We start from the raw sequence: 23,950 nt of genomic DNA, 5'->3' as shown, positions 1-23,950 counted from the left end.
ACAATGCAGGCATGTTCGGGATGCGATTCTCTCCCTCGAAGTGCAAAATGTTACTTCAGGATTGGGTTGCATCGACACCTGAACTAATGATAGGGAGTGAAGTAGTTGAGCGTGTCGACCGCTTCACTTATCTTGGGAGTCTCGTCAGCCCTTGTGGTCTGGTGTTTAACGAAATCTCAAAACGTATACAGAAGGCTCGTCCAGCTTTCGCCAACTTGAGTCATTTATGGCGTAGGCGAGATATCCGTCTAGCAACCGAAGAACGGGTTTACTGTGCAGCAGTTCGTTCCGTCCTACTTTATGGCAGTGAAACATGGCCGATAAGAGTAGAGGACATTCGTAGGCTACTAGTATTCGATCATAGATGTCTTCGAAGCATTACTCGTATATCCTGGGACCACCGGGTAAGTAATGCAGTTGTTAGGAAACGGGTGCTAGGTAAGGTCTGCAAATCGATTGATGAAGTAGTGAAACTTCATCAGTCGAGATGGTTGGAACACGTGTTACGTATGCCCAACCACCTCTTTCTGTATCTATCAACAGAAACTCTCTTGTGAAGCATGCCATATTGGCAAGTATTCTACGAACTTGTAGCACCCTCCAGTTTGATTAAATGGAGAAATAAGTAAAAACTGTTAGCAGTTCGATTTCATCTCATTTATCACAAACGAGCTATACAGGCAATTTAGAGAAATCATTTACAATAGTGTATCGGGCTAACAGCTACCTGCCTAAAGCCATCAGAATCATAACCTTTCAGATATCTGATGCAGCAGTTATTCCAATCAAAAATTTTGAAGGTTCCCATCCAAAAGAAATATGTTCAATCGTTTGTTCTACCTTAGTCAACTCCTCTCCGAACTACTTGATAATTATTCTGATTATATAATGACAAAACTTGAATGACGTGCATTCAGTCTTCCTCTTGGTATTTTCATGGCTAAAATTTATTTTAGTCACATGTCATTATAATTGCCATTGTTATTGTAGACCATCAATGTTGATGATCTATGTCTAATGATTGGAGGCCTACTCGAGTTAGACAGGAACGGTTAACGAATAAGCTAACTTCGAAGTCACACCTCGAGGTCAGCATCTAACGTGGATTACCCTACTCGACGTAGTAAAGTATTATGTCTACTTTGAAGACTGTGTAACACAAAGAGTGTGGTTACGTAAATATATAAGTAAGGATGAGTACAGAGATTTTAATGAGACCACCACCGCATGAACCAGTCCATGGAGTATGATTAACTGATGCGCGTTTTGTTGTCCTTGACTTTAACAGGGATCGATGATCTGTTCGACATTCAGTGACCCAACTCCCGGATGATTTAGCTAGGGCTTAGTGACATTTCACTGCCGCTACATGATCATTATGGCGCTTGTAAACACTTGAGAAATCTAATTAGCACTCACTCCTATTTACTATTTACTATATAATTCATATGATTCTTTATAATACGTAATCTTTGATCGAACATTTATTTTTCGGATTTGTATTTACATTACTATCTCACTGGTAGTTATTCAATGTTTTTTCCGATCATTAGCCACACATTTCATTTGACAAATAAACGCGTCCGAATTAACACTCCATATCAGTCATCTCATCATTAAAGGATTTCACTTGCTAGAAAATAATGATGATCCCAATACCAAAAAACTTATCTGATTATGAGAATGCTAAATTACATTCATAACAACAATTTCACATTTTCTCAAAACTGTGGAGAAACTATTGCTACTCTCACTTCGGCTTCTAATAAAGTAGCTCACTGATTCATAATAGTTCTCTTACAAATGCAAGAAAATTATTTTAAATGACGCTATTGCCCTGCATCATAGATTGGTGCTTAGTTCAGCAAAGTGTGAAAAAATTTTGGATGCGCATTTCTTGAGTAGAATTCTACCATTAACTGTATTCTAAGACCGCGACTACTATACAAGCTTGCCACCGTAAACATTGACAGTTCAATAACCAACTGAATGTGTTCTAACCTCTTTGAAGGAGAACAGTACTCTATGTTTAGAAAAGTGTTCAACGTCCTTCCTAAATCAAGATAGAGTGCCACATAGAGCTTTTCTTTCCTCATTGTTTCTGCACGATCTACTATCTTCCATAGAAATCACTTTTGTTAAGTATTCGGATGATTTTACTATATGCACACTAATGTCCACCTCTTCACATCCCCTTGAAATGAATGAGTTCTTGTCCCTCATTGAATGATGGTTCACTGTTGATGGCCTCACACTTAATACTTCTAAATGTCAAATTGTTAACTTTAGCTTTATACATGAACAGCACCTGGACACCCTGTTGGAATCTCATAAAGTTTGTACATTAAGAGATTTTGTAATGGAACAGTGTCAAGGTCATTTGTATTGGTGTACGTTTTTCCTCTGATCCCTTTGTTCTTCTCATATTTTGTGAATATCGAAGAAAGTTTTCCGTCCGACTTATTATATAAGTTGGATACATGCCTTTGATACTAGTCAGCATTTACGTTTACGATTTATTAATCCTTGCATATTAACAATTATAATTTAACATTCTCCATTATTTCTTCCTGGATTTGAAAAAAAGAGACTCCACTGTGTTGAGGAGAGTTCTGAAAGCAACAAGTGAGGTATTTGTTGAATCTTTTAATGTCATTATAAATCTAGTTATAAATAGCAAATATGCTTCATGACGAACAGGTTGTAAGAGCTGATCAAATCAAAAACTTACACTCTTGAATATGCTGTTAATCATTAGTTATAAATATTCTTATATCCTTAGAAACATTTCATTTATTTACTTGTTTCATGTATACATGTATTCACTTATAAATTGACATTGTGTTCTAAGAAGAGGAAGGGAAACTTATCGGAATACTATATGCTGACAATTCTTTATTGCACAAAATATATATTACTGAATTAAACCATGAATAGTAATAATATAAGTAATAAATGTAAACGGCCTATACATGGCCACATTTTGTATTATAAACTTGGATTTATAATTGTAGAATTCGCAATGGATTTGTTGAAGAGAATAGACTTCATTCACATATATCTATTTGTTACAGGAACCTACTATTTATTTAGTAAGATCATAAACTGTCGTATCATATCCATAAAAACCCATTCTTTAAGGAATCTGACTAACGAATTCTTTTGTTATTTTCAGATATTAATTCCAATCAAAATGAAGAACTAACAAAGATTCCCTCCGTCAAACAATGCAATAATCAAATGTTATTAAAGAATGGACAACTTCGAAAAGTTTCAAGATCTTCCTCAATATATAGTTTTCCTAATTCTAATTATAACAACTTTTCCAATGTAACCAGACATTATCCACTTAAACAATCGACCATATACCAAACAATTAATAAAACAACTTTATCACACCATTCACAAAAACAACTCAATGAATTGAATACTATCAATAAACGTGGTGATTCCCTCGACGCTTCAGTGAGTTTAAAATCAAATGACGTCTTACCACAATACTTCAATAACAAGCTAAAAGTAAGAAGTGTAATAAGGAGAAAAACTAGTAATCTTTCGAAAACATTTTAAATGTAATTTTTTTTTAATTTCACTTAGTATTGTTTGTTTGAATCTTCCCTAATGATGTTTAGGACTGCAACTGGTCAGTCTCATCCCATTACGCAAGCAAGTGGCTATCAGGACTCAGTAGCTGAGTGGAAAACGTGATGGCGTTTGAAGCGAAAGGTACTGGGTTCGAGTCCCAGTCAACTCTGAGATGCAGGTACATCCAGCTGACGAGTCCCAAATAAGACGAAACGCGCGTCCTGGATTCGGCTGCTAGCCACTATCCATCTTTGCTTTTTTTAATTTCGTTAAATTATCCTTTAAATCATTATGATCAACAGCATTGAATTAACTAAGGGTTAAATAGAATAGTCAAACGAAAATTCTATTTATTATAGATAAGTTGTAATCACATGAATGTGTAGATTTACACTTGTAAAATTTCAAACTTGATGTGGATACTATGAACACAAAGCAATTGGTAGAAAACTCATATTTTAATCATTCACTTTTACAGAAAAAGAAGCAGTCAGTCAGCTCCAACTTAGCACCAGGTACATATATGCATCGGTCCACGTTGCCTCATCTCATTAGCACAACAAGATGAACACAAGATTCATAGAAACAGTTATTTTAATGGTAGTTATATGCACAAATAAAGATTGTATATAAGGATATGAGACAGGGAGAAACAATTAGTTCGTAGAAAGGTATAAAGCAATTTAGATCCTATAGTTTAAGAGAGTGTATACACCTACACCATTGTGATCGATTCTGAACCATGTCACCCAGAGTCTTCAACTACTGGTTACGATCGTTACGCGAACCCCAAGCAAGTAGTTTTCATCTACCAATATGTCTCAGGTCAGAAGTTAGTGACTTTGTGGACTGGTACCACGTTATGGTTTGGCTTCCCCGAACTTTCTTCCAACAGTCTCCAAAACTGATCAACATTGCGCGTCGTGGTAATCGTTGTTGGGCATACGTAACACGTGGTATAGCCACCTCAGTCGATGAAGTTTTACAACCCCATCAACTGATCTGACATCATTCCCTAATACCCTGTGTCTAACCTCACTATTACTTACCCGGTGATCCCAGCAGATACGAGCAATATTTCTCATGACTAGTCAAAATACTAAATATATGGTATCTTTTAAAGTTAAATTGATATTATGGTGTGTGCTACTTATATCGGTATGAATGGTATATAACGACAGTGGGGATAAAAATGTCTGGCAGCAGAAGGTTGAGAAAGAAAGAACTAGAATAGAAAGCAATGAATATGAAAATGCAGGAATAATGAAGTCTGAGACGAGCGATTGATATTTGCAAAAGGAACAGTCAAGTTTGAGACAATTGATTTGACATTTTGCAAATGAAGTATTTACTGTATAGTTCTCAGATTTTTGTAAGATGTTCTGTAATTTTGTGTTCAAATACAATCCATTGTCCCCACTTGTGTTCTTGTCCACTACAATATAAGATAGAAATTTCCTACAACATTTCTGGATTTTCATCAATAACTCTATGTTGTTATTAAACGTACACCCAAATGCCCTGGTACGGCCGAGAGTGGGGAAAGTCAGCTCTCCCTCTCGAAATGCTCTCACATGACCACGTGCATACACCCACTGCCAGGGAAGTCCTACTCACTGCCTTCTCGTGATGGGTGTGCTGTTTACGAAATTGAGAGGACGAAAACCGAATGTCCGGTGCTTTAACCGGGTCGGTGAACACAGAAAGTCCACCTAGGGGTGTGTGAAAATCCTGATTCTAAACCAATGGTGCACATAGACTCCAGTATCCTGAAGGAACCAATGATGTATGAACCATTTGTTGGTCACCGGCTACCATGGGACTGCATCTCCTCACGACGCTCAACTGCCTTGCGGATCAGATCTTTAGGTCGGGGTGTGGCCCTCTAAGAAAACCACCTGCTCCGATTTGGGCACCTGGGCAGTATCACACCCCTCACACAAATCGAATGAGATTTGTGTGGCGCATATATATCTGGTGCCCCTTGTACCAATATTTATGTGTTTAAATAATAATAATAATAAAATCATTAAACGTATAGTACTGATTAGTAGCTAAGGGAAATTAGGTATAAAAATATAATAACTATGGACAGAATATTTATGTTTATTCACTTTCTATAAGACTTTAAGCGATTCCATTTCACTATATGTTTTTTACTATAGATGCACAGTATAAGAAAATTTAATTATGAGCCGAAAATTCAAGATGAAAGTAAGCCCTTTATGACTTTATTTTTTCACATACTGTCATTTCCCCTATTATATACTGGATAAAAATTAATCTTTTTTATTCAGTCTCGTATAGCACTGATACTAAGGATTAAGGTTTAATGAAAGGTTAAGACCATTAGAATATTCATCCATATTTAAATGGGTAGTTTAACTTACAAATTGGTTTCGTGCTTCCTAAGAAACTCCATTCAGTCATCATCTAAAAATTTATTTTAAATAGTACAGACACTCAGAACAGTTTCACAGTTCAGTTTCCGAAAAATGAGACTTTTATGATATTGTGAAACTCCAACAGAAAAATGAGTTACAATGTTAAGTGTTAAGTGACCAATAATGAAATTCAACAGATAACGAGTCAACATGAATGATAAATACATGTTGTTTCGACGTATATATATATGGGTTTCTGCTATGGATTAAAGCATATTACAATATCGATACTATCAGTATGGGGTTGTGGAGATCGTTAGGTTTTTGATTGAGATCATGAATCGATGAGTGTTTGACCATCATTGAAAACCTGGAACGACTGGACGGCCTTTTCGTTCTGGTATGGGGCTCCTCAGTGATGCTCGTCCACGATCCCGCGCGAGGGATCTGAAGCCAGGACCTTAGGTCTCGCGCTCGAATGCTTAACCTCTAGACCACTAAGCTGGCATCTGGCGGTGTTAATGTTTAACTTCAGCCAATCCACGAAGGTCCTGGGTTCGAATCCCACGTGAGGAATCGTGGATCGCTCTGCATAACTATCATCAAGTGGAGTGTGGTACACACAGTAATTTTTCATTAACTTCAACGAGATAAATAAGTAATTCATCCAGAGTTTGTTAACTTCTTTAAAATAACAGATTACATGTGTATGAAACACAAATTGACATATTTAAAAACGAAACAAAGTCATTTTGTAACTAACTGTCTCGGTAATCGTGATAATTTTTGGTTTGTATCATTTAATAAACAATCGTAGTGGCTTTGTTTCGTTAATCAATCACCTTCGTAACTGTTAACATACAAATTTCAACGGTGTTTGAAATCGGAAGGCGATAAGAAGCGGCAACTACAGTTTACTATTGGATACCTCACAGATAATAGATTTATAAACACATCAAGCGAATTTAAAACAGACAGGTGAATGTGTGTATGCGATCAAATACAGAGGCAAATTTACAGTCAGACCAAACAAGGCGCATCTAGATAAGGCATAGACTAATAATAGGATTCGTATACATATATACATCTGAAGGTGAATAAATCATCGAGTGATATTTAAGCGATCAACATTTTAGTTAGAGTCTGTCATATGATCAAGAGTACATGTTTATGCAGATATGAAATACAGATAATGAAATAATAGTACAAAGAAATACGCTAATTTTTACTGTTCGAATAAAATTGTCTGTTAAGTAAATTAATAAAAGGGTTTAACCAAAATTCACCATAATCTAAATTGATTGTAGGAGAGTTGCTATAATAATATTGATGACGATCACATTTGAATAATCTATACCTAGTGATGGTAAACGATTTCTTCAGAACAATGAAACCGATTCTTAACCTCGGACAGATAATGAAATAATAGTACAAAGAAATATGCTAATTTTTACTGTTCGAATAACAATGCCTGTTAAGTAAGTTAATAAAAGGGCTTAACCAAAATCAACCCTAATTGAAATTGATCGTAAGAGAGCTGTTATACAATCAAATAGACAATATAATGTTACAAACCTCGATAGTTTTGGTTTAGCAATTTCCCAGCAAAACGTTCAGAAGATGTTCTTCATAATACTACAACAGATTACTGTCATTTATGAAAGAGTAGGCGTTTAGGTTTTGGAAATAAAATACTTTATAAAACTGAGACAATAGATTCATGAATATTTATATCATCCTAAACACAAATTAACAATATCCCTCAAATTATTTCATTTTAATAACTAAAATTGCATGATTCATTTATGATTACCTCATACTAATGACAACTTCAGTGGTCTATTGGTTAAGGGTTCTGGTGCGAGACTGGTAGGTCCTGAGTTCGAATCTCGCGAGGCGGGATCGTGGATGCGCACTGCTGAGGAGTCCCACAAAAGGGCGAAACGGCCGTAAAGCAGTGCTTCTAGGTCTTTCATGGTGGTCTAGCTTCAAATGACTCATGATTAGAACTATGAAAATACTGAAATCTCCACAAAACCCCTTCTGATTGGATTTCAATGCTTTATGAAACAAAAATAACAAGCATTGTGGGATGGAATAAATTCATTTCGTTCCATATATTCTAAGCCTGTCAAATACATATTGATTTTTGCAAAATAGGCAAAATGTTTTACAGGTTTAATTATACGTTCAATATATATCAAGTTATTTAGTTCAATTTACAGATGAATGAGTTAAACAAGAGAGAGATAGAGAGAACGAATATGATGTAATGGAGTACAGGAAACATCTGTACATTGATATGATCACTATAGACAGAATGATAGAATTGACAGTAGTTACTAAGAGAATAATAGTCAAGTTACGGTGGTAATAATTAGATGATATTGCAAAAAATACAATTATTCACATAACAAAGCTGATAATATGTAATGCATTCTACTAAATAATGTCAAAATAATATGATTAGTCGTTTTCATTACGATCACTTCACTATGGCCCTTCGGTAATTATTATCGATTTTATCATTCTGTCTATAGTGATCAAATCAATGGATAGATGCTTCCTGTACTTTATTACATCATAGTCTTTCTCTCTCTTTCTCTCATTTAACTAATTCATCTGTAAATTGAACTTGTATGGATGTAAACAGGAATTTTCACAGTTAAATTCACTAGTCGATCTAAGTTAGACCATCATGGAAAACCTGAAATGACTGGACGGCCGTTTCGTCCTAGTATGGAACTCCTCAGCATTGCGCATCCACAATCCTGCACACGGGATTAACTATAAGCCGAACAAATCTCTTATTCATGTTAATAATTTTTCTGCACCTTGAATTTGTAGCAGTGTGAGTATGAGTCATTCAATGTAAAATGTAACGAAATTATGCTAAGATAACATGTGTACATATGTGTATACAGATCAGAAGTGAGCGAAGATCATTGATCATATATGCCCTCAGGTCACCGTTGATGATGGAATTAGATAATAATAGATGTTGTAAGCCAAACTTGTCACATCATGCATGTAATAGGAGTTAATGATCAGATAAATGTAAGTTAATATTGTTGTGCTTATAGTCTGGTTACTCATCATACATCCAAACAAATTAAGTGATCAGAGGAAATAGAGATATATTGTTGTTGTCCGAAAAATGGGAAACAATATAGATATAATCAAATGAAATTCAGATTTAATACTGAATTATTAATTACCATGGTACAGTTAATTGTTCTTCATCTCTTCTATCTCTATTGTTTGGGTTATCTTATATTGACAGGGCTTTAGCTGTCAAAATTTCTTTATAAGAACCAGAACTACTTCAAAGGATCAAATTTCCACTGATGTCACTTCGATGTCCAGGTTTAGTAGAATGCAATGCTAACACAGACTTAATTTCTAGTGTTACGAAGTCGTCTGATGATTTAGGAATATGATTCGAGAAAATTTTATGTTACCTCACCCTTACATTCAACTACATATACACTAGAATAGCGAATATATTTGACCTCTGTTGTTCTTCAATTGGTAATATATCTTTGACCTTGATTAATCCAAAACTAAGAGGTCTGTTCGTTATATGATTTTGATTATTTATTCTGAAGAAACTTATATAAAGCTGTGGAGCAAAAAGGAGTCGTTTTAATTTCAATAGCTGATATGTTTACAAACATAATTCCAATTTTAAAGTCTTCTACTAACTTGACACCTAAATAATATGAAACCAATCACTTACATTTAAACGGACGTTCTCATAAAATTATTTTACTGTAATCACAAACTGATCTAAGTTTGATAACCATTGAAAACCTGAAAAAATGTGCAGCCATTTCGTCCTAGTATAGGAATCTTCAGCAGTGCCCACCCATGACTGGAGACAGAACCGGGATTCCATCTAGTGGATTAGAAGTTAGGCGTCCACGCTTTATAACAAAGGTCCTAGATTCGATTTCCAGTTATGAGGTTATGGGTGTATATTGTTTAGTAGTCTCTTATTAAAACCAAATGATCATTCAGTAGTTTCAGCATTCTAATAGTTGTCTGACTTTCATCGATTGGTGTTTTCAATTCAATTCACAAATTTCCACAGCCACACAATAATAAATTCATTTTATTTTACTTATTTATACGTATTGTTTCAATCATTGCAATGCACTAACTTTAGACTCTTAAAAGGGGTTTTTTGTGGAGATTTCAGTATTTTTCAAAGTTGAAACCATGAGTCAATTGAAGCTAGACCACCATGGAAAATCTGAAAGCACTGGATGGCCGTTTCGTCCTATTATGGGACTCCTCAGCAGTGCGCATCCACGATCCCGCACTCGCGAGATTCGAACCCTCTTATGTTGAAGTCAATGAGAATTATTACTTGTTTAAATAATCATTGTTTTCTTGTTTATAAACAGTATTTAAAACAATTAGTCCCTTTGATAAATTTCGATAATGCAATGAGAAGACGAAGTTTATCAGAATTATGTGATATATTAGCGCAATACGTTTCGAACAATCTGATCACACATATACTTGTTAGGACATTTTTATATGAAAAGTAAAAGGTCAACTAGATAGGTTAATGTAAGCCGTAACAAAGAAAGAAAATAAATAAAGTACACAAAAGCAATGTGATGACTACTTTGGATAATAAATCAGCATTACCAGGGTAGGTTAAGGGTAAGAACAAATTGTTTTTGAACACATAAAGGGGGTTTCAATTTCCGTATAGCCAAAGCTTCAATAAACCTTAGTATACGTCCTTGAAGGCTTTTGTACAACACTACAAACGCTGACTTGATGTCAACCTTATGACCAGTTTGAACCAATGGAGGAAGATGTTTGTCTATCCTGTGTTCTTATTTGACCATTGGAATTCATTTGGTTCTGCAGCCATTTAGGTATGTGTTCCGCCACCCTTAATCGCAGATCACGATTGCTCCTCCCTATGTACGTGTTTCCGCACATACATGTGAATTGATATACACAATGGGATGTGACACAATCGCTTATGTGCTGTTTATGTTTTTGGTGAAACATTGACCTTATCTTTTCAATGATGACAAGTTGATCTGCATAAAATGTCATGTCTATGGCTAATTTTAGTCTCCCTTTCAACATGAGATTATTTGAGTCACTCCTAAATGGTAACATAATATAAACTCGCTTTTTGGTTCCAGAAGCGTCATAGGTCTAATCGTATCGCAACCCTTTCAGCGGTTTATAAACTTTAATGAATAACCATTATTCATTAACGTATCAGTTAAGAGTTTCGTTTCTATTTGAAACCACGTTTGTAATGAATTGGGCAGTGACTATGGAAATTAAGATATTGCCCCGTCCATGTCGGCTTTCTATATATATAGAACGTTGGATGGAATCATCTTCTCTCTTACTGATCAGTATATCTAGAAAAAGAAGTTAATTGTTCTTCTCTTCTTCGCACGTAAAAGAAATATGCTTCTGACTTGTATTGAGTTCTTTTAACAAGCGGTTCACATCTTCACATTTATCCCCTATAAAGAGTATTTAAGCGATTAACCTTGTATCTATGTATGTTTTAAACCTTTTTTTCTATAGATATATTGGATACAATAATGTTAGATGGGAAACCAATTCATATTTTCAATAAGAAATCTACAATTTCTACATAAAATCAAAATGATGACTTTAAATTAGAGAAATACTCTTTGTTTTTTTTTTCATAAAATTATGACTTTTATTGTAATTTCTTTTTTTCTAAAGAACATTCTAGTTTGTACAATTAATTAATGAAATTGACAAAATATTTTTCTTAAAAAGTACTTTTTCTGAATAACAAATCAGTCAGTCAGTCAGCTACAACGTAGGTCCAGGCATATATATGCATCGGTTCAAGTTGCCATACGTCGTTAGCACAACAAGATGAACACTGGATTCATAGAAGTTAATTCTGATTAACAAATAAGAAAGATTGGTTCAGCGAAAATTTCTCTTTCGAAAAAATTTGTTTTAATTTTAGTTAAGTTAACCTAAACTAAATCAATATAAACAAAAAGATGGATGATGAGTGGCGGTGGACTCATTGGCTAAGTGGATAATGAGATATCGCTTATAAGATAACGGTACTGGTTTCGATCCCCAGAGTGAACATCATGTTGGAGAGGCAGGTACATCTAGCTGAAGAGTCCCAAATAAGACGAAACGCGCGTCCTGACTGACCACTATCCATTTTTGCCTATAAAGCTTACGACTTAAGGCAATATCGAAGTAGTCCGTACAGGATGCATATATGTCAATCAGAGAATGATCAATTGCAGTCCTAAACAACAATGGGTAGATACATAAAAACAATATCAAGTGGATCTAAATTAAATCAATTTTATATTTCACTATAGTTTTTTTGTTAACAAATAAGACTAGTTTTAGTCATTATATTAAGATAACAGTATTCAACCAAATTATAAGCTTATCAAACAAGTATTATACACACTAGATTATACCAATATTGGCTATGTATATGTATATGTAAATTCATTTAATTAGATAGAGTGATGAATAGAGACTACTCAATTTATCATGATAAAAATTGAATAGAATAAAAGATCAGTAATAATGGAAGACAGTAACTTAATACTTAGCAAAGTAAACTATGAAGAACTATGACATTTGACATAATATCTATGTGTTCTATTATAATCTGATAATATAGTTGAGATCATTAGTCAATTGAAGCTAGACAACCATGAAAAACATGGAAGCACTGGACGGTCAACTCTCCCTATTGTGGGACTCCTCAGCAGTGCGCATATACGATCCCGCCTCGAGTGATTCAAACCCAGGATCTATCAGTCTCGCGCACAAGCGCTTAACCACTAGACCACTGAGTCGTCATCCAGCGGTGTTAATGTCTAACTTCAACCAATCCACGAAGTTGAGCAACTATTCACCAATGTCTTCAGTGCGCAGTGCTGAGTAGTCCCACAATAGGACGAAACGGCCGTCCAGTGCTTCTAGGTTTTTCATGGTAGTCTAGCTTCGATTGACTCATGATTTCAACTATATAAAATTACTAAGATCTCCACAAAAATAACCCCTTCTGATAATCGGATATTATTTTAGAAAAAGTTTCAAACTATGTATACACTATTGTCTTTTAGTGGCATAATTTATTTTCCTAAATTATGTTCATTCTATTAAATACGTTAAATAGTTGTCATGTCTAAATGACAAATTTGAACTTCATTTGAATCACTTGTCCATAAACTGTTCAACAAATCTGTTATCAATGAAATGACTTGATATCCAAGTTTTTATCTATCCATCAGTTATGATATTATTGTGAATATTAAAATTAGATATTGAACGCTTTTTCGGATGCTCACAATATTTATAGTGAGGTGTTTTGTAATCCCAGTTCCTCTCAAGAAATCCATGAGTCTGGTCTCGAAAGGAGAAAGCTACTTGGCCGTAAATGTGTGTGTATATGTGTGGTGCATGTTACCTTTATTAGTAGATATAAGTAGTATATAACACCAACAGAAGTGGAATATTTAGCAGCAGAAGGTCGATGATGTGTGAGAGAGAATGATAATGATTGGCTTTTTGCTTGGTCAGACTTGTATTTTGACAAGCGTTAGATAAGATATATATTATCATGTCCTTATTATTGATTGAATTGTATTGAATTGTATCGGGTTTTAGTAGGGAAATATATTTACATTCCAGTCAGGTTAATTACGTGTTCTTAATCTGAGTTATATTGAAGTCCTGTAGAATAGACACTGTGAAGGAATCTAGTGTTGATATTCGTCTAACGTAAATTAACGTCCATTCGTAAAGGCAAAGAAAACCAAGCTTTATAACAGTTGAGAAGATTGAATAGACGAGAACAGTAATGTAAACAAAGATTACTTGTAATAACAACAGGAATAAAGGATTGATGAAGTTTGTAAGGAACAATTAATGGACGATGTGCAGATGAAGTATTTATTATATAGTTTTCATATTTTACGAAGACATTCTGTCATTTTGTATAATCAATTAATTGTTCTTGTTCACTATAGAATTACACTTGCAAAAGCTGAAACTTTGAACTTTTCGTTGAGAACATTTATTTTGTGATGTTAAATAGCTACTCAAGTTTCGTAAAACCTAAAAGAAAAGACAAGATTTAAAGTTATCTCTCGGCAATTGAGGCAGGCTAAAAACTCCCAAAAAGCCTTGTAGACTCTGCAATTATCAAAACTTGTACAAACCAGTTCATATTTACCTTGAAACTGAAAATTTACTCTTCAAATGAAGCTTATATTATTTACTTCCGTACTGAACTCATTTGTATTAATTACTTTGCAAGTAATTATTAATCACTCTAAACATCAATATAATTGAGTTCGTTTGTTTATTTATTTAAACACAAAAACAATAGTACAAGGAGGCACCAAATAGATATGTGCCATTCAAATCATTCGACTTGTGTGAGGGCTGGGATAATTCCCGGGTGCCCAGACCGAAGCACTGGTTTTCTTGGGGAGCCATATCCAGAGCCTTCGACCTAAAGGTCTAATCCACAAAGCAGTGAAACAACTTTAGGAGATTCAGTCCCATGGTAGCCGGTGACCAACAAATGGTCCATACACCATTGGTTCCTTCAGGAAACTGGAGCCCATGTGTACCATTGGTTTAGAACCAGGGTTTTCCAACTACCCTGGGTGGATCCTTCGTATCCACCAACCCGGTTAAAGCACCGGACATTCGTTTTTCATCCTCTCCATTTCGTAAACAACACCTCCGCTGCGAAAAGGTAGTGAGTAGGACTTCCCTGGCAGTGGTTGTTTGCACGTGGCCATGTGAGAGCATTTCAAGAGAAGAGCTAACTCTTCCCACTCTCGGCCTTACCAGGACATTTGGGGGCCGATCAACAAACAATCCACATATGTCTTTTATTTGAAATCGATATTACAAACATCATGCCCAATAGCAAAAGCTTGAATTTATAGAGCTTACTTACTTACTTACTTACTTACGCCTGTTACTCCCAATGGAGCATAGGCCGCCGACCAGCTTTCTCCAACCCACTCTGTCCTGGGCCTTCTTTTCTAGTTCTATCCAGTTCTTGTTCATTCTTCTCATGTCTGTCTCTATTTCTCGGCGTAATGTGTTCTTTGGTCTTCCTCTTCTCCTTCGACCTTCAGGATTCCATGTGAGGGCTTGTCTTGTGACACAATTGGGTGATTTCCTCAAAGTGTGCCCAATCCACTTCCAGCGCTTCTTCCTGGTTTCTTCCTCCGCTGGAATCTGGTTTGTTGTCTCCCACAGTAACTTGTTACTGATAGTGTCTGGCCATCGGATCCGAAGTATCTTGCGTAGACAGCTGTTAATAAACACTTGTATCTTCTGGATAATGGCTTTCGTAGTTCTCCACGTCTCCGCCCCATACAGAAGAACTGTCTTGACATTTGTATTGAAAATTCTAACCTTGGTGTTGGTTGACAATTGTTTTGAGCTCCAGATGTTTTTCAGCTGTAGGTATGCTGCTCTTGCTTTGCCGATCCGCGCCCTCACATCTGCATCTGATCCACCGTGTTCATCAATGATGCTGCCCAGATATGTAAAGATTTCCACATCCTCCAAAGCTTCTCCGTCAAGTGTAATTTGATTGGTGCATATTGTATTGTATCAGAGAGTCTTGCTTTTCCCTTTGTTTATATTGAGACCTACTGCTGCTGAGGCTGCTGCTACACTGGTCGTTTTCTCCTGCATTTGTTGTTGCGTTTGTGATAGAAGAGCCAGATCATCCGCGAAGTCTAAATCGTCAAGCTGCATCCTGCCTGTCCACTGTATCCCGTGCATTCCTCCAGATGTTGACGTCTTCATGATCCAGTCGATCAGCAGGAGAAAGAGAAACGGTGAGAGTAGGCAACCTTGCCTAACACCGGTCTTTACCTCGAACGAGTCGGTGAGTTGTCCTCCGTGGACGATTTGGCAGTTTAGTCCATCATAGGAGTTCCGTATGATATTGACTATCTTCTCAGGCACGCCGTAGTGTCGAAGAAGCTTCCATAGTGTCGTCCTGTCCACGCTATCAAATGCCTTCTCGTAGTCGATGAAGTTGATGTACAGTGATGAATTCCATTCGATTGATTGTTCCACAATGATACGTAGAGTTGCGATTTGATCTGTGCACGATCTATCCTTACGAAATCCAGCTTGTTGATCTCGAAGTTGAGCGTCCACGGAATCCTTCATCCTGTTTAACAATACTCTGTTGAAGACTTTTCCTGGTATTGAGAGAAGAGTGATGCCCCTGTAGTTGTCGCACTTGCTCAGATCGCCTTTCTTTGGTATCTTGATCAGAAGTCCTTCTTTCCAGTCTGTTGGTACATGTTCTTCGTCCCAAATCTTACTGAAGAGGATGTGGAGTATCTTGGCAGTTGCTGTTACATTTGCTTTCAGTGCCTCTGCCGGGATGTTGTCTGGTCCCGCTGCTTTGCCGCTCTTGATTTGTCTAATGGCCATGCTGATCTCTTCAATTGTTGGTGGGCCAACATCGATTGGGAGGTCTGTGGGTGCTGCTTCGATGTTGGGTGGGTTCAGTGGAGCTGGTCGATTCAAGAGTTCCTTGAAGTGTTCTACCCACCTGTTTCGTTGTTCTTCAATATCGTTGATTACTTTGCCTTCCTTGTTTTTCACTGGTCTTTCTGGTTGACGGTAATTTCCAGCAAGTTTCTTTGTTGTATCATACAATTGTCTCATGTTTCCCTCTCTTGCAGCCTTTTCCGCTGTCATCGCTAAATCTTCCACATATTTACGTTTGTCGGTCCTGATGCTCCTCTTCACTTGCTTGTTTGCCTCTGTGTATTCGGCTTGTGCCTTGGCTTTTTCTGCTCTTGTTCGGCTGATATTGATTGCTACCTTCTTGTTCCTCCTTTCTTCAATTTTATCCAGTGTACCAACAATGATCCATTCCTTGTGATGGTGCTTCTTTTGGCCCAGAACCTCCTGACATGCTGAAACGATTGCCTCCTTGATACCTTTCCAGCTGCTCTCTATGGTGGTTCCCTCTCCATTGAGTAGGTCATGAAAGGCCTCGAACCTGTTGCTGAGGGCTATGTTAAATTCGTTGAGTTTGTCAGCATCTCGAAGGCCGTGTTAAACTTTTGTAATGTTGTCCGCGCCATTGTCCAGTGCTTCTTGAGTTTTAGTTTCATCTTGGCGACCAGCAAATGATGATCGGATGCTATATCAGCTCCTCTTCTGGTTCTCACATCCTCCATCGTCCTCCTGAACTTTTTGTTGATGCAGACATGGTCGATTTGATTCTGTGTAGTGTGATCCGGTGAAATCCAAGTGGCTTTGTGTATGTTTTTGTGTGGGAATATGGTGCCACCTATGACCAGTTTATTGAAGGCACATAGGTTTGCAAATCTCTCACCATTTTCGTTCCTTTCTCCCAGTCCATGTTGTCCCATGACGTCTTCGTATCCAGTGTTGTCCTTTCCAACCTTGGCATTGAAATCTCCCATTAGAATGGTCAGGTCCTTGGTTGGGCACTTCTCGAAGATTGACTGCAGCCTATCGTAGAATTGGTTTTTAGCGTCTTCATCGTAGTCGTTGGTCGGCGCATAGCATTGGATGATGTTCATTGTAATACCCTCCCTCTTTGTTTTGAAGGAGGCTTTGATGATCCTCGGTCCATGAGATTCCCATCCTATAAGTGCATTTTGTGCTTTTCTAGACAGCATCAGTGCCACTCCTTGTGTATGTGGGGCATTTTCTTCTTCATGACCGGAGTATAACAGAAGTTCCCCTGAAGACAGTCGTTGTTGTCCAACCTGCGTCCAATGTGTTTCACTGATTCCAAGCACTTCCAGGTTGTATTTCCTCATTTCCGCAGAAATTTGGAAGACTCTGCCGGTCTCCCACATTGTCCGGACATTCCATGTACCTATAAAAATTGTCGCTCTGGTTGTAAGAAGGTGCATCGGCCTCATGACTTCCGAGGGAACTCGGCTTTCATCATGAGACGTCATTTTTCCTTCTACTCCCAGGGCAGAGTTTGAATGGTTTGAATGATTTTTTCTGGTTAGCGTTTGTTTAGCGAGTTGATTTTCTACGGGATGGGGTCGCTAACCCCATGCCCAACCCTCCTCCTTTACCCGGGCTTGGGACCGGCAGTAGCCCCTGGAGGAGCTACAGGCGGAGTTTGAATTTATAGAGCACTGAGTCAAAATTAATCGCTTCACAATGGTGATCTCACTGAGATCATCATATCGTACAGTGTTATCATTGCACGCTCTTGAAGAATTCCGAACTAGTGCATGTTATTATGTATGGTTTTTAATGTTTACTTAACTGATTTCATCCTGTAACATGATTAAAAAACCTTTGCTTCTATTAAGACATTTGGGGTTTAAAAAACGACTTGAGTGAAACAGATACTTCTTCGTGGTATAGACAATTCAATAATAGATCAATAATAGATCAGTACCAAAAATATAGTATCTAATAAATCCATTAATAATAACTCATAACTTATAGATGATTTTCCACCTAGGCAGGAAACTGTAATATTAATAAACATGACAACTAATGGCTTTATTCAATATTATATGTTCAGTACAATATAGAATTCTCAGCACAGTATTATTTTTTATTATAGATTAAATCTCATTGAAGTTATAAAACGATCAAGTTAGAAAACCTGAGAGAATCAAATTGCCGTTTCGTTCCAGTATAGGCATCTGAAACAGTGCGAATCATTGATCTTGCAACTGAGAATCGAGCTGAGATACCGGTCCAGTGGATTGGAGACTAAGAGTTTGGGAGAAGTAAGGTCCTAGATTCGATTTTTGGTTGTGGGATCATTGGTGCACACTGCTGTATCATCCCATCCACAACACCACAACCGTGGATCGAATCCAAAACCTTCGTTTTCACGCGCGAACACTTAACCTCTAGACTACTGAGCTGAGGTCCACTGGTGTACAAGTTTTAATTCAATGAAATTCAGAATTTTCCACACCCTATACGGACACATAAAATCATCAGTCATGTAGAACAGTTGTAAAAGCCTCAAAACGTCAAGGCATGACTCTACAATCAACCGATTCCATTTCCAGTGTATCAACTAAATCCAGTTAGACAGTAAAAGAGAAGCAGCACGCTTCTCGAATTTCAAATTAATAACAACCACAGATACCTAAAATATGCACTAAAACTATAAACCATGTAAAACTTTGAACCATGTAAGTGACGTTAATCCATTGGGTATTGTTTGTTTGAATATTCCTATTGATGTTTAGAACTGCAATTGATCAGTCTCTTATTGACATATGTGTATTCTGTATGGATTATTATGATATTATCTTAAATCACAAGCATTATATGCATAGATGGATGGTGGCTAGCAGTGATATCAAGGACGCGTGTTTCGTCATATTTGGGACTCTACAGCTGGATGAACCTCCATCTTCAAGTTGATGTTCACTCCGGGATGAAGGTACACCTAGTTGACGAGTCCCAAATAAGATGGAACGCGCGTTCTTGATATCACTGCTAGCCACCATCAATCTTTGCTTATGTAAGTAGCTGTTTAATATAAAGACATGAACACGAAAAACAATCCAAATGAATCCGAATGAATTCATTCGCTGAGATTTTACAAATATATTATTCCTATTTAATGTATTATGGTGTTATATCACACACTGCATTTGCCAACAGCAAAATGTTGGATATTCATGGGATTTGGAGGAAACTAATACTGTGACGGGATTAAACATAGTTGGTCATACCCTTTAGTAAGTCAAATTTCTCACTGATGATAAAAATAATCCATTAATAAATGGTTTCAAGAATATCTTGTACCTATTACACTCGTTCTTGTAACATTATTGAATGTCAAGTGAAGGATAAAGGTCAATTCAACAATTAATGCATCCGAAACAACTGGATTCCAATAATTAACTTTTTTCATTACGTTTCCATAAGATTTAAATGATTACCGTCAACCAGTAAATACATGATACTAAATTAAACATAAATAAAAAGTCTACATACATTATGTTGCTATAGTGGCTTATAAATCTCATCTTACAAATCCACCCTCACTTTTTCTGAAAATGTCTATCTGTTTGCTTTTTGTATCGATTCATAACGGATTTTATGTTAATCTATAAGTTAACTTATTCAGTTAAACAAATTACATTCATATTTATCAATCTGTATGTAGTTGTTATGGTATTTTTTCTGAAAAACAAAAATTATTTTCATTCTGTAAGGCTATATAGAGGCAATACGCATAGTATTCACATATGCCAATAACACACTGATCAATCGCAGTCTTGAAAATCAATGGGAAGATTCAAAACAAACAATACCAAGTGAATTCAAACTCCACCCCATTGCACAAGCAAGTGGATATCAGGAGTGGATAAAACGTCTGCGTTTGGAGCAAATGGTACTGGGTTCGAGTACCAGAGTGAACAACAACTCTGAGATACAGGTACATCTAGCTTATGAGTCCCAAATAGGACGAATTGCGCGTCCTGGATTCCACTGCTAGCTACTGTCCATCTTTGCTTACAATGCTTGTGAATTAAGGCTATATCGAGGCACTACACACAATATGCACATATCCCAATAAGAGAATGATCAATCGTAATCCTAAACAACAATGGGAAGATTCAAAACAAACAATACCAAGTGAATTCACTTTCATACTGTATGTTTTGTCTTTTTATCAGGATAGCATTTTTTTAACCTTTAAATTTGATTATTTAATGTTTATAAAAGGTATACTATAGACCAAAATGAAATACGTTTTTTGAGTTAATCAACATTGAATAGTTTTCATAATAAAATACACCGAAGTAGTTCGACGACAAATCATATTTTCATATGATTAGTTCATTTTTAAGAACTGGTTTTGAATAAAATTATCACCATAACCAGGACTGCTGAATGTGTTTATAAGAAATGACAATGTTCTCCATGTAAGTCTCGTTATATATGATGATTAAAAGAGAACTAATTGATGTGGTATTTGAAGATTATTTTAATGTTCATTCATCCATTTTGAAGGTAAACTGGAATTTGTTACATGGTGTTCATTAACAGAAATTCTTTATAGAATCTAAATCTTATGAAATATCCCATTAAGACTGTTACTAATTGATTCCTGGCAAATTTTCGCTCAACCTCATTTTTTGATAGTAGTTTACTAATATTCTTAAATATATAATTAATGCATTCGTTGATAAATCTTAATGTAAAGAAAGAGAACACAGGTGGTAACAGAATATCTTGATAAAATACGAGAACTATACATTGAATACTTCATTTGCAGATTTCCATCATTCGTACTTCACATTCTGTATGATTCTTCCAGTTCACAACTCCTTCCTATTTTCCTTTCTATTCTCTTTAATTTAATACAAACGATAATTATTTTATTCGTGTTCAAATACTAACTTAGCGCTTAGCCTGTAGACCATTCTATCGTCATCCAGTTGTGTACATGTCCAACTACAATCATTTTGCAATACATTTTGAATATCCTTCCTTGCTTGTGGTCTCACGCTTGACATGGTTGAACTTATTGGTTCGGTTTCATTTAGCATTGTGGTTGCATACTATTGAGGAGCCTGATATTAGAGAGAAAAAAATAATGAATTCGTCTTAGGTTCAATTGGTTGTCTAACTAAGATACATCAGTTACATACACTACGAAATCTCAATATTCTGTAAAAGCCCCTTGTATTAAAAGACATACTATTGTAAGAAAGTGAAAAAAGAAATCAAATGCATATTCAATTCAGAAAATATTGTGATTTTTCGACAGTTACATGAATCAACTCATCCATCGCAGCACTGAACAGGAAGTAGAATCTTATAAGAAGCAATAAGGTTATCCCTTTATATCGTCCAAGTTATTTCATCGCATGTAAAGTATATTTTCATCTCATATAACCGTAAAATCTAGTACCTGTTAGTATACTATTAGTTTTTTAAACAGTGTTAAATAGTCACATACGAAAATGGAACTAGAGAGAAGCATATCATGAATTCAAATTAGTTCTCTGAATTAATCAATAGTCATATAAAAGGAAACTCTTACAAGATTTCGTATAACCAGAAACATTAAAATACTTACTTCTTCAATACATTCATGACCAAACTTGGCGATTGATTTAGAGTACTGAACGTGATAGAAACCATGGGATCTAGAGAAAAAGATAGATGAATTGACTTCATAAAGGAATTTCATCATAAGATGACAGTAACGAGGCTTTATATTCCTTAACATTTTATGTGTTAATTTCTCCTGAATTTCACAATGAATTACCTTGAATTACAAGGTTATTCTTAGTACTTCCTTGATTGCAAGCAATCAATGCGATGTATTTCTTTGCTTTCTTTTGTCTTCCTTTAACAAAACAATAATATTAACTAAATTAATGAATAATGATTACTCTCGGCACGTATTCCACAAAATCATACATAACAAATGTCATTTATTTTGAGACAGTGTATTTATTAATCCACTGCTTTCTTTGTCCAGTTCCTTTAGAAACTCACCAAGTGTTTATCATTCTATGTCTTATTTAAAAGATCGTTCTAAGGAAGAAATTTTACCCAACGTAATCTAACCTAATATTTTTCAGTTGTATTGGATACTTATTAGTAATAATACTGTAGTGGCTTTGTTTCGTTAATCAATCACCTTCGTAACTGTTAACATACAAATTTCAACGGTGTTTGAAATCGGAAGGCGACAAGAAGCGGCAACTACAGTTTACTATTGGATACCTCACAGATAATAGATTTATAAACACATCAAGCGAATTTAAAACAGACAGGTGAATGTGTGTATGCGATCAAATACAGAGGCAAATTTACAGTCAGACCAAACAAGGCGCATCTAGATAAGGCATAGACTAATAATAGGATTCGTATACATATATACATCTGAAGGTGAATAAATCATCGAGTGATATTTAAGCGATCAACATTTTAATTAGAGTCTGTCATATGATCAAGAGTACATGTTTATGCAGATATGAAATACAGATAATGAAATAATAGTACAAAGAAATACGCTAATTTTTACTGTTCGAATAAAATTGTCTGTTAAGTAAATTAATAAAAGGGTTTAACCAAAATTCACCATAATCTAAATTGATTGTAGGAGAGTTGCTATAATAATATTGATGACGATCACATTTGAATAATCTATACCTAGTGATGGTAAACGATTTCTTCAGAACAATGAAACTGATTCTTAACCTCGGACAGGATAACGTTTTCAAAGAAATTCAACACTTATAACGAAGCATTCTGCATAGTTTAAGTTTCAGCAATCAACTGTTCAAAGATCCTTTCAAAAAAAGCATTCAAGAGGAATATTCATCACCTATGGAAAATGCTTTTCAGGATTATTACAATTACATTTATTTCAGTCATCTTATTTGGACAACATTTATCATCCTGATAAATAATTTTGGTAACTTTTCATTAGACTACTTATTTTGATTAAGTATTATTTCAGTTACTATATATATATCTATCATAGTTTATAATATCCATTGAATTGTTCATCCATTTCATAAACACACATATCTATGTTATTAACCATAAATCAGTCTAATTTTGTTAAAACAAATACGAGTATAAAAACTGAGAAAATTTTCGTTACTTTAATTCCAGTTATTATTACCATTATTATGATTATTATTATAACTATTATCATTGAAAATTAATTATAACTTCCGGTAATTAGACAATGAATTACAAACTCATTTTCCTATTGTTTCATTACATTCATTTTTCAACTTGGCAACTATCATAGTGAGTTTATAACATCAGTACTAATACTAAGAGGGGTAGTAATGGCAGTAATTCTGAATCCATTTGCATTATCAGTTAAATATACACCTTTTTGTTGAGAATAAATAACAGTCTTCAAACAGATATATATTGCACAGAATATCCATATTATGATCTTA

The 23,950-nt window shown here is 35.6% G+C and overlaps 1 non-coding gene across 1 annotated transcript; it reads left to right on the top strand.

Moving 5' to 3' along the window:
- Positions 1-3,681: 3,681 nt before the first annotated feature.
- Positions 3,682-3,753, top strand: Smp_tRNA_00187_Pseudo_TTG.1.1. The gene has a single exon. It is a non-coding gene (tRNA).
- Positions 3,754-23,950: the final 20,197 nt, after the last annotated feature.

Source organism: Schistosoma mansoni, assembly GCF_000237925.1.
Source record: "Schistosoma mansoni, WGS project CABG00000000 data, chromosome 3 unplaced supercontig 0044, strain Puerto Rico, whole genome shotgun sequence".
Lineage (NCBI taxonomy): Eukaryota > Metazoa > Platyhelminthes > Trematoda > Strigeidida > Schistosomatidae > Schistosoma > Schistosoma mansoni.
The sequence above is the reverse complement of the archived record's forward strand: the minus strand, read 5'-3'. Positions and strand labels throughout refer to the sequence as shown.